Source organism: Bubalus kerabau, chromosome 11 (assembly GCF_029407905.1).
Source record: "Bubalus kerabau isolate K-KA32 ecotype Philippines breed swamp buffalo chromosome 11, PCC_UOA_SB_1v2, whole genome shotgun sequence".
Lineage (NCBI taxonomy): Eukaryota > Metazoa > Chordata > Mammalia > Artiodactyla > Bovidae > Bubalus > Bubalus kerabau.
In genome coordinates, this window is record NC_073634.1 from 47,379,514 (window position 1) to 47,392,069 (window position 12,556).

The window sequence follows — 12,556 nt, forward strand, 5'->3', positions numbered from 1 at the left end:
GCTCTGTTCCTGGGGTGCCGTGTGTAAGATGCACATGCAGGAAATGCAACAGCCACACAGCTTGGGATGAGGCAGGGACCAGGCTGGGAGGTGGTGGAGCTAGGGCCTCCTGTGATCCCAGCGAAGAGGGCAGACAGTGGCCAAAGGCTAGCGGCCAGTCTGGCTCTCAGCGTCCCAGCTGAACAACACCTTAGCCAACAGCCAGGGAGTTCTGTCTGTCCTGGAAGTTGAGTTGAGTTCTCAGGGAGGAAGACGAACAAATGCACGAGTGAGGGGCAGGGGTAGCCTTCACAGCCTGGATGGCTCAGCGTCCAGGAGCTTTGGGTGAACCTGTTTCCTCATCATGGGGCATCATTTTGGAGCTGGCACTTCTCAGTTTCAGGAAGCAGCAGACACCTGAGCCCCCTTGGAGATTCAGCGTCTGCTCAGCACGTACCCCCGCCCCTGCCGAAAACCCCCCGAGGGTTAATGGTTTCCTCTTGGAAAACTTTCAAATTGTGTTCATTTGCGTTTACATTATCTGCTTCCTTCAGCTCTGTGTGTGGATTATTCTCCTGTTGGGTTTAATTTAACCCAGTCTGCAGCTGTGCTAACAAATTCGCTGATGCCCCCTGCTTCCAGACGGCTTTTTCTGTCTTTTCTCTGGCTTTACATCAAGAGGCCACACTGAAACCCTCCAGCATTGGAACTTCGGCTTGGCCTTCCTACTGCTTCAAAATCCATTTCCTGTGACCGCGCTTCACTGCGTCTCAGATTCGAACCAGCTAATTTAATATTTACTAGTCAAAGTTAATGATTTATAAAAATTACTGCTAAAAACAAACAATGCTCGTTCTCTAAAGCTCTCCACCCTTTGTGGGAGGATCTGCATATTCCCCAAACATGAAGGTCCCTTGGAGGCCTGCTGGGCACAAAATGTGAAACTGAGTCTTTAAGAAAATATCACAAATGCGCAGACTTACAAAGACCCCAGAATCAGCCAGTTGATCTTTTGGTGATTTTTAAAATGACCTTCTTGTATTTAATGAGACTTAGGAGAGAGCTGGGCCTCCCTTGGGGCTCAGGGGTAAAGAACCTGCCTGCCAATGTAGGAGATGTGGGTTCGATTCCTAGGTCAGGAAGATCCCCTGGAGGAGGGCATTGCAACCACTCCAGTATTCTTGCCTGGAGAATCCCATGGACAGAGGAGCCTGGTGGGCTATAGCTCGTGGAGTTATAAAGAGTCGGACACATCTGAGTGACTAAACAACAACAACAGAAGAGACCTGGCTACTTAGTCAGATGGTGACTGTTGGGAACTACAGAAGTATAAGGGGTGTCTGGACCTGGGACGAGTGTGTTTTAGGCTGTAAACACACCTCCTAAACCCTGCCTGGATCCATCTGTACCCTGAAAACCAGTAATGTGTTTCTAGGAGATACTCAGCTCTTCTCAGAGCAGACAGAGCCTAGCAGGCCTCCCCTGGACATGAGGTCATGACCCCCAGGCAGCCCTGCAGAGATGCCCGTCCCCAGGAGGGGAGGATGGTGCTCTGCAGCCCGGGGTGACAGGACAACAGTGGCTGGAGGTCCCGGATGAAACAGGCTCCTTGAGGGTGTGGGTCCATGACGCCTTAAACCCCATCTAGGTCAGAATTCACTCCTGCAGTGCAGTGTGAGGCCTGCATCCAGTGAGAGCTGAGAGTGTGATTAGCTTGTGTGAGTGAGGCTGAGCAAAAGAAGATGGTCTTCCCTCTCAGCCTAGGGAGGCCTCCTGGCCTTGCACAAACACCGAAGGCCCTGCCGCCCTCAGCTCAGACATCTCGTGTTAGTGAGAGGGTCTTCCCATGAGAAAGCATGGAGCCCACTGTTACACCTATTTAAAGAATTGTCAGGACTTCCCTGGTGGCCCAGTCACTAAGAACCCGCCTGCCAATGCAGAGGACATAGGTCCAGGAAGATTCCACATGCTGGGGGCCAGCTAAGCCTGTGCCCCATAGCTACTGAGCCTGTGCTCTAGAGTACATGCTCTTCAACAAGAGAAGCCACCGCAATGAGAAGCCCACACACCGCAACTAGAGAGTAGCCTCCAACTGGAGAAAGCCTGTGCATAGCAACAAAGACGCAGCACGGCCAAAAATAAATAATTTTTTTATAAAAAGAATAATCAGAAAGGGCATGTTCTTCAAGGACTCAGATGTGAAAGGCCGCCAGACCTCTTGGGGAGGCTCTGGGCAGAGCCCTGGGCCGGACTTCAGGCCATGTCCATTCACCTCGGCTCATCCACCTGCAAATGTGGGGACAGTTCCACAAGAGACAACGTCCACTCCCCCCGTCACCACACAGCTGCCCCCCAGCCGAGCTCCTTCCCTGGGTCAGCTATGGGCATGTCGGCCCCTTCCAGCCCCTCGCTGACGCAGCCTCTGGTAAAGGAACTGGAGCTCCCGGGAATGCAGCTCACCCAGGGCTGATGTGATGAGATGAGCTCCCAGGAGGGGTCCTGAAACAGCTAGGGGACCACAGGAAAAAGCAGGGAGAGGTGATCAAGCGTGGACATTGGTAATAACCATGAGGCGCCAACACTGGCTCATTGGCTGAGACAAACACGTCTACTAACAGAAGGTCTCAATAGAAGGGACTCGAGCTATGAGACACACCCCAACTCTGCACAGTGTTTGCCGCTTTCCCAGAGGTCTGAGTCTGTTCTACAGTAAGAAGTTTTAGTGAAAACCACTTCTTTAGACTCAGTTCTGTCCTCCATCCTGAGCCACCTCCCCGAATTGGCAGAGCACCCCCCACCCCCACCTCTGGGAGCTGAGCTGCCTCCCTGGCTCCTGGACGACAAGCAGTGATGGGAGGGCCTGGGGGTCAGAAGAGACCCCAGTGTCCCCCTGCTCCCCACATGGACTCTGGGCAGGCTCCTCACCCCCTTGATTTCCTCTATAAACGGAAGTTACAGCTCCCAGCTCGGGGGCCCCATGACTCAGCACACGCGTGTGGAGTGGTATGTACCCACGCGTGTGGAGTGGTGTATACCCACATGTGTCACTGTGAGCCCCCCCACCTCCTTATTACCTGGGGATTACCAGAGGTTGCTTGTCACCCTGAAGCCCGGGAAGAGGGTGGCTGAATGGTCACTTTGCACGCTAGCACCCTGGCTCCCCGCTGGCCTCCGTGGGAGCAGGTGGGGTGGACTGAGGGCCCAGGCCCCTCCCTGCAGGACACTATCAGACCACGAGCATGAAGGGCAGCCAAGCTTGCAGGTCCAAGGAGGACAGTTCCTGGTGTTTGGGGTCTGTGTGTGGCTGGGGATTCTGACAGGCCCTCTGCAAACACACCCTCGCATCCTGGGTACATCAAGGAGTGGCTGCCTGCAGGACAGATGGAGCAGCACCTGCTCACTGCTGGGGCTCAGACCCTGAGGACTCTGAAGGCTGAGCCCCACTCACCCTCCCTGGCCACCTTGTCCCTGGTCACCCTTCTCACCCTCCTGGAGGGCCATCAGATACTACTCATTGGCAGATCAGTCAGGTGCTATCAATTCACTTGTTTTCAGTTTAATCAAGTTCTCACTCTGGTTCTGCCACAGCTACGAGATGGCAGAGGGGGGAAAACCCAGCCCCTTGTTCAGATGCTGGTTTGGCAACTCTTGGCCTGCAGGGCCAGATGCCCTGTTCTTGAACCAAGCCCATGGCCTGTGGTCTGAGGAGACAGATGAGTCAATCTGCTTTACTAAACAGTAGTTATTCCCACAGAGAAAGAAAAGAGTTCGCAAACCTGTTACTCCTATTTGTTCAGTCTTGTAGTCTATTCCCAAGATGAAACTTCTATTGTTCAATAAGCCTGCTTTTACTGGAACCATTAACAAATTAAAGTGCATTTCCTGAACTTATTTTAATGTGTTGAAGGCAACACATGATGCTACAAGCTTGGTTTTCGGAGTTTGTGGTGGTGGTGGTTTGGTTGCTAAGTGGTGTCTGACTCTTGCGACTCCAGGGACTGTAGCCTGCCGGGCTCCTCTGTCCGTGGAATTCTCCAGGCAAGAACACTGGAGTGGGTTGCCATTTCCTTCTCCAGGGAACCTTCCCGACCCAGGAATTGAACCCAGGTCTCCTGCACTGCAGGCAGATTCTTTACCGACTGAGCTATGAGGGAAGCCACTTCCAGAGTTTAAACAACCAGAAAGATTTCTGCACAATTAGGAGATAAATACTGCTTTTCTGTCTTTCACTTCCTGTTTTTACTTTCCTCGTGTGTATGTGTATAGTGTATGTCACAGCGTAGTAGGTAGAGTCTGGTACACACACATGGTGCTTTCTCAGTCTATCACTGGGGACCTGCCCCGGAAAACAGCTTGGTGCCCGGGTCAAGTCCATTCCACCTCGGGTGTCCCTGTGCCTCTGAGTCACCTGGCTGCTGCTGCTGCTGCTAAGTCACTTCAGTCGTGTCCGACTCTGTGCGACCCCAGAGATGGCAGCCCACTCGTCCCTGGGATTCTCCAGGCAAGAACACTGGAGTGGGTTGCCATTTCCTTCTCCAATGCATGAAAGTGAAAAGTGAAAGTGAAGTCGCTTAGTCATGTCCGACTCTTAGCGATCCCATGGACTGCAGCCTACCAGGCTCCTCCGTCCATGGGAGTTTCCAGGCAGGAGTACTGGAGTGGGGTGCCATTGCCTTCTCCACTGAGTTACCTGGGAACTTGATCAAAAGGCAGATTCTGAATTAGGGCGGGGGGTGTTCACCCTGCCGGGTGATGCTGGGATGGCTGGTCTACAGACACATGCTGAGCAGAGCATGGGCTCAGGCCCTAACCTGCAGAAAGCTGCAGGCCCAGGGGCCCACTTGGAGGTGGTGTGGCCTGAACACCAGACTGAACAGGAGCCTCTCAGTCCACTGCTGTGTCCAGAGCTGGAGCGTGGGTCGCTCTGGCACTTCGGGCCCTCCCACATCGTGAGTTCGGTGTTCTTTAAAAAGCTGGTGTTTCGATAAACACCCAGAATATCAGGCTTTAGGGTCACCCAGCATGGGGTGAAGTCCCCGACCCACCAATACTTAGTTGCTATGACCTGGGACCCCTGTGTTTCCATGACACCAACTGAAGCTTTGCCCCCATGCTGGTTCCTGGGATCCAGAGGGGATGTTCCCTTGGGCACTCAGCACGATGCCCAGGGCCAGAGAGCCAGGCTGGGGCCTCTCCACCCAAACCTGGGATGCTCCGCATGTGGGGCTCAGGGCTACCCCCAGCCTCCCGTACATCTGCCCCACATGGGAGCCGCCATGGCCCTGCTATGCACACCCCACTTGCCAGGCGGGCTTCTCTGATGGGCCTCCATCTCGCTCATCTGTGTCTCCATCCTTTGACTCAGGGAAGTTGCTGTGCTAGCTCACATGCTTCCGTGGAGACAATTTATCCCTTGGGCTCTTAAGTTTCCTCCTAGAAAATCCACACATGAAACCTTCGAAAAAACAGAAATCCACAGTCTAGTTTTCCCCAGTGTCTGTGTCCTTGGAAGCTTTGAGGAAGCGGGGGGGAGGAAGTTGGTTTGAAGTAAAATTGAGGCAATTACAGGATCAAAAGCACGACTTCGTCTGCAGACACTTTCGATGCACCCTCAATGCCTAATCCTTTTCAACTTTTATAACCACCTTGTTTGGCGGAAAAATCAGGAAGTCACTTGTCGCTCAGGACTGTAATAAGCCTCTTTGATAGTAAAAAAAGGATGAAAAGACAAGCAAGAAACCCATAAACACTAACTTTGAAGACCAGAGAACAGCAGGCCCCTCCCTGCAACGCCCCCCATCCCCACCCTGCCAGCCAGGAGACCTTGTGTGCTGGCCCCCAGCACGTTCACTGCAGCCTCAGGCAGCACTGATGCTGAGCAAAAGCAAAGTCTATCTTTGATATTCTTAATCCCCACCCCCTGGTTTTCTCTGTGAAATATGAACCCACAACTGACTATGGCACGGACTGGGTCTCAGACCTACGGGACTGGCTGGTATCTGCTCAGCACTGATGAAGGGGTTCTGCCTGGTACCTCTCTGTGGCCTGACCCCGGGGTGGGGGTGTGGGGAGCTGTTCTGTGTGGGCTCCGGGGCTCCTGCTCTGCAGCCCCCCTCCAGCGCAGGGGTAGGAAGGACCCCCAAACACCTGCCCACGGACAGAGCCTGCCAAGCTGACACCTCACCATAAAATGTCGGGCCAGCGCCTCTTGGAGAAATGAGTCCCTCTGTGGGAATGGACCAGAGATGGCAGTGCTGAGCTCCGCTACAACTGGTGTCCTGAGGTCAAGGCTCTGGCTCCACAGGGACCCGGAGGGACGCTGGACATTGGACTCCCTGGCACCCCCAAAGAGTCATCCGGGGGCGCAGCTGGGGACGAGCTTGTCCTGAGGTCTGGAAGCTCATTGAAAAGATCGTCCAACAAAAAATATTAATAACAGAGATGACAAAGACATTTTGATGTGGATACATCTTTGAGTTCTTGAAATTTAATGCATGAGATGGGGACTTTCTTGGTGGCACAGTGGATAAGAATCCACCTGCCAACCAGGGCTGTGTGTGTGCCCGCTCAGTCGTGTCCGACTCTTTGTGACCCCATGGACTGTAGCCCACCAGGCTCCTCTGTCCATGGGATCTTCCAGGCAAGAATACTGGAGTGGGTTGCCATTCCCTTCTCCAGCAGATCTTCCTACCCAGGAATTGAACCCACATCTCTTGCACCTCTTGCCCTGGCTGGCATGTTCTTTACCAGCTGAACCACCAGGGAAGCCCCTGCAGGGGACACGGGTTCAATCCCTGATCCAGGAAGATCCTACACTGCCTCAGAGCAACTAAGTCCAGGCACCACAACTACTGAGCCTGTGGTCTAGGGCCCAGGAGCCCCAACTAATGAGCCTTCAATGGCTTGCTGCAACTTCTGAAGCCCACGTGCCTAGAGCCTGTGCTCCGCAACGAAGAATAACACCCGTTTATCACAACCAGAGAAAGTCTGCATAGCAACGATGACCCAGCACAGCCAAAAACAAATAAATAATTGTAAACATGCATGAGGTGGAAGTGGGGGCAGAACAGAGGAAAAGGAGAGGATTCCTGCAAGTCAGCCTGATGGGAACTCTTGGTGTGCTGACAGCCAGAACCCCGTCCATGTGCGGCCCAGGTGATACTGCTGGTGTACGTGGTGGGTCCCAGCATTACGCACAGATAAGTGACCTGAGCCCGAGTTTTATAGCCCAATGTAATTAGCACTGGTCTGAGGCTGCCAGTACCTGGTTTTCCCAGTTTTAAGGAAACAAACCTTTGCCTAGGGGTGGGGGTGAGCGGGTACAGAGGCGCAGGTTGGGAGAGGGGCTGGTGCTGGGCTGAGAGACACGAAAGGCTGATACTGTGATGTGATAAAATCCCGGCCTTGCTCTTCCCACTCCCTCTGGCATCAACCTATTACCATAAACCCTGGGATCTGCAGAGGCCGCGCTCTGCCGTGGTGCCCAGTGGAGGATGAAGGCGAACACAGACACCCCAAGGTAAGAGGGAGCCCATGTCCCTCTGCCGTGCCGCAGGGTGAGGCCCCCAGGTCTTCCTTGGTTGCAGTCCCTCTGGGATATTTGTGGTTATTAAAGGACAGAACCATGACCTTGGGGACGCAGGGAAACCAACCCCCCCACCAGCACCATGAGACACAAATTTTAACTCTCCAGGGGAATATGAAATATGTAGCAAGCTTTTAGGAAGTTAGTGCAAAACAAGCAGGCTGTGTAATTGAGGACAAAAAGCCTCAGACTGTGGGGAAAAAATACATTTTAAATACTAAGCTGAACTTTGTAGGATTTAATTAGAATGAATGAGTTATCGCTTAGTCTAAACATGCTGCTAAATGTGTTTTTGTGATGCTCCCTGGTACATGGAGTTGCCTGCGGTTTGGGGCTTTGATGGAGGACTGGGTCTCCCCAGAGAAGCCCCCACCCCGGGCAGGGACATCCCCCGCCCCCATGGCAGTGGGTTCACCTGACAAACGGCATCAAGTCCAGAGTTTTCTGAGCTCTCGTCTGGATTTGTTTCGTCGCTTTTTTCTTCCTAGACTTTGTTTGCTATTTGCTGTTCCTTTTGTTCCTAGAAACTTGGTTCTTTAAATAGGAGTCTCTTACTTGTCAAAAAATTGTCCTCATTTCAGTCTCTGGTTACCATGGGGTTTTTTTCCCCCAAAAGTATCTGCCTTGCTGTTTAGAATATGAACTTCCATTTCCCATACTTTGGGTTTCACACTCCATTTAGGGGAAGGATGAGTGAATCCGTGGTGGGTTGGTCATGTGACCCAGGCGTGCGTCCAGCTGGGGCACAGCATCACCGATGGGCCCACAGAAAAGTTGTGGCCCACTTGGAGCCTTGGTTTCCTGGGGGCTGAAACTCCTGGCCCATCCGACGGGGAGGTAGATGGCCACCTGGACAAGCCCAGATGCTTAATCAAAACATCTGGGAGGCAGAGAGACCGAAGGGCTGTCTTCCATCCGCTTGGTGGGGTTGCCACTAGCCAAAGCGGTCTGTTTATTTACAGTGACTAACGCTAATTAACATCCAAGGCTCTAGGAGATGGTGAGGGACAGGGAAGCCTGGAATGCTGCAGTCCATGGGGTTCCAAATAGTTGGATACAACTTGGCGACTGAACAACATCAAAGGCTCAGTTTCCCGATCGCACCAGCCATGCTCAAGTGCTCAGTGGCTGTGTGGAGAGTGGCTGTTGTCCTGGACAAGGCCAGGCTCAGCCACCTCAGCCCGTGGTCGAGAAAGCAGTGGGGAGGCAAGTGCAGGACCAGCCGGGGCTGGAATGGGGCTGGACTCTGCCATGCCCAGCCTGCGGCTAGTCCAGCCGGTGCAGGCATCCTTCCATCTGCCTTTTGCCCACGTCTTTTCAGGCAGAACTGAATGAAGGGCCCCCTGTTTGCAGATGGCAGGTTGGGAACAGGCACCCCCGTGATACCCTGGGCCTGGGAATCGCCCTGCACCGGTCACAACATCTCAGGAGCCCAGGTTCATTCTCCTGCTGAAATGGCAACTCATTCTCACCATCCACAGAGTGTTATGAAGAATCTATAGAAAAGTTCTCTCATAGCTGCTCTGCACCCCAACCCTGGGAGACACTTGTCTACAAACTTGCCCAGTGAGACCACTGGGCTGAGGGTGTGTGGGTCTGTCCATTATTTCTCACAACTGTGGGTGAATCTACAATTATCTCAAAACAAAACAGTGAAGTTTTTTATTTATTTTTAATTGGAGGATAAGTGTTTTACAATGTTGTCTTTCTGCCATACATCAACATGAGTCAGCCATGGGTATACGTATATCAAAACACTTAGCTTTTTAAATGTCCCTTGTAATTCCTATAATGAAAATCTTTAAAAAGTTAAGCATGTCTGCCCTGGGCAGCCTAGGAGCAGATTGTGAGTGGCCTTTAAAAGCACACTGAATATTTATCATAGCACCTACAAACATCCCCTTGAATGAACCTGGAGATCCTGAAGGTCTCTCTGCTGATTTGAGCACTTCCCATTTGCCCAAATTTCAAATAAAGACACAACTTAAAGCCACCTGGGGCAGTTTCCCAAACTCGGCCGCATCTCTGTGTGTGCGTCCTGGGGGCCTAAGTTAGAGCTCTGAGGGCCTGGGGATCTTCCGGGCTGGATGTGGGCCTGTGAGGGACCGGACAATGCAGCTGCAGCATTTGGTTCTGCTTGATGGGTTGCTGCTGCAGAAACCACTGCAGGAGGAAGAACAAGGTGTCTGGTGTGCTCAGCATCCTGGGTGGAACCTTCCTTACCCTGGAACTATGTTGGGGTGTCTCCATCATGACTGTAAAGACAGAGGGTCTTGGAACTGATTTGCAGTCAGTGTCTGCCCCGTCTCTTGGATGACTTGGTAGCACGTTAGCCTGGACATGTGTGCGGTGATGTCATGCCAGGTGGGGAGGCGGGGTGGTGGCCGCAGGGAGGGTGTGGGTCTTGGGTGGGAGCTCTGGTTTAAGCTCCTTCATCACTTACTGGTTGTGTGAATGTAGATGGTGACCTGACCTCCTTTACCTCTGGTTTATCCATAAGGTGCACACAGCAGAACAGCACCTGTTTCATGAGATTTTCACAAGAACTTGGGTTAAGAGGTGAAATGTGATAGGAGTACAGCTCCCCCGGGGTGGGCAGAGTGCTGGCAGCCACACCAAGGCCCCGTGCAGAGGTGGGGGGTGGTCCGGACGTGACCCACGCAGCCCCTGGCAAATTCACCTTTCCACCTACCATCTCTGTGGGGTTTCCCTTCTGTGCTCTGTAGGAAGAGTCGGCGCGGGGAGGAAAACCTCTCTGGGGTTTTACAAACTGCTGGACTTGAGGAGGGCGGGTGGAGGAAGGCCCACCTCGAGGCTGCTCCCCTCCTCCTGCCTTCTCCCCATCCCCAACCCGGGACACAGCTGTGGTCCTTCTTCCAAACATCAACTTGGAATGTTAGATCTGACCCAACACCCTTGACACAGGGCCCCTCCCCCGGCCCGTCACCAGCACAAGGACCTCTCGTGGAAGCAGTGGGCCCATGCTCAGTTCTGAGAGATTAGAAGACCCGCCCCCCACCCCCCCACACACACCAGTGAAACCCCCATCTGCTCCCTGGGGCAGAGCGTCCTCGGCTGCCTGCCCCTCCGCGAGTGCTGTGTGGAATCAGTTCACGGGTCAGACTAGCATCCTTCCTGGGAGTGAGATAGAGCATGTGGGCCCCACGTGGAGCAGAGGAGCTCTGTTGGCCATGGCTCAGTCTTTGATCTCACGGAGACGTTGTGAGCAGGTGCTTTAAGGGCCTGCACCCTGGGGTGAGCCCTGCAGGAAAGCCTGAGTCTCAGCCACTGGATGTCCCCTCTCTGCCCGAGTGGTCCCCATTTCCCTTGCCCTCTGTGCCAGGCTTTCATGACCACACAGAACACAGTGGGGACAGCCTCACCTGGACACTCCTGCACTTCCACGTCCAAGTTCCCAGAGGGCCCTCAACCAAGTGACTTCCTTGGAACCAGGGTCCCTGGAAATCTCATAGCTTGAGTCATTTTATCCCAGAAAAGTGGAAAACTGAGTAATGCAACACTCTGGTTGTGACAATCTGGAGGCCACTCCCATGGCCACGTGGTGACCACTCATCCAGCTACTCTCACCCGGGCCACCTCCCTGGACTCTCCTCACCTCTGCCCATGGGCAGTCTGGTGTCCCCTTTCCAGACTGGAGTCTAAACTTGGAAAGTCCCACTTCCCCCTCAGCCCCTCCTCCCTGGGAAAGCATGAGCCAACCCCAAGCCCAGCCCCAGGGCGCCTGCTGCCTCACCCGCTGGCCACGTGGGGGCCGGGACCGCAGACCAGGGCCCGACCAGGGCCTGTCCGCCCAGACACGGCCTCCAGATGCCCTTGCTGGCCTGGCTGCATACCCCCCATACCCCCCACCCCAACACATACTCCATTAGGCCTGAGTCCAGCACATTCTCAGCCAGGACTCCATGGCTGGGCGCAGCCTCTGCTGCCTCTCCCCCTTTCTGAGCTTGGTGTCCGCTGTCCAGCCAGAGGCGCTCCCTGGGATGGGGTGGGGATTTCATCAGCGTCATCTTGCCCTCAGTCCTCCACCTTCTCTCAGCCATGAGTCTGCACTCCCACCCCCACCCCACTGGTCTTTCTGATGGGCCTGAAGCTCACAGCATCTGGGTCCACAGCCTTCATCCAGGGCTCTATCCCAGGGCTTCCAGCAGAAGGCAGCTGAGGGTCCTGGAGGTGGACTCCAGGAGCCTCTTGGCTGGAGGGTGATGAGCTGAGAGGGATGTGCCCGGTTCAGCCCTCTACCTCCCAGCCAGGGTCCTGGAGCCACAGAGAGGCTGAGAGATGTCCTTTGGCTGCCCCCATGCCCCCTGCCCTGGGCGCACCCCCGCCCCCATGAACCTCAGCCTCGGCCCACAGAGCGCATTTGCCGGTTTGGGTTTTGTACCTGCTAAAGGAAGGAACATTTCACAGTTATTAATGAAAGTGATAGCGATCCCGTGTGTGTTTATCTTGGATTATGTGGTCGTTATAAGATGAAGCACCCAGGCTGTCGGTCTGCGGCTGATGCGAGAGCAGGCGAGTCTGGACGAGGTGCTTGAGGAAAGGTGTCGGGTGTAAACCCTGTCTTCAAACAACCAGGCCGCATTCCAGGCTGCAGAGCCACGGCCGTGTGCAGGGCCTCGTCCGGGGCCTGGAGGAGGATGAAAGTGCGGGCGTGTGCGCTTTAGGCTCATAATGAGGGTGAGGCTTGCGGGCACGCTCACTTGGCAGCTTCGGCACTTCCTGCAACAGTTCTCATCTTTTTTTCTCTTTTTTTTATCCAAAGGCTGCTCTAAAGACAAATATTTTTTGTTAAACTGCTGGTAGTTCACTTTCTGCAGGAACCGTGCAATTAATCTTGTTTACATTAAAGAGACAGGTTGCCTTTGTCAGCTTTCCTGAGCTATAATTAATGAAGATCAAAAATGTTACAAAGACATAATATTGAGCTCAATGCAGATGCGGCCAAGTCACAGCTGCACCCAAGAGAGGAGA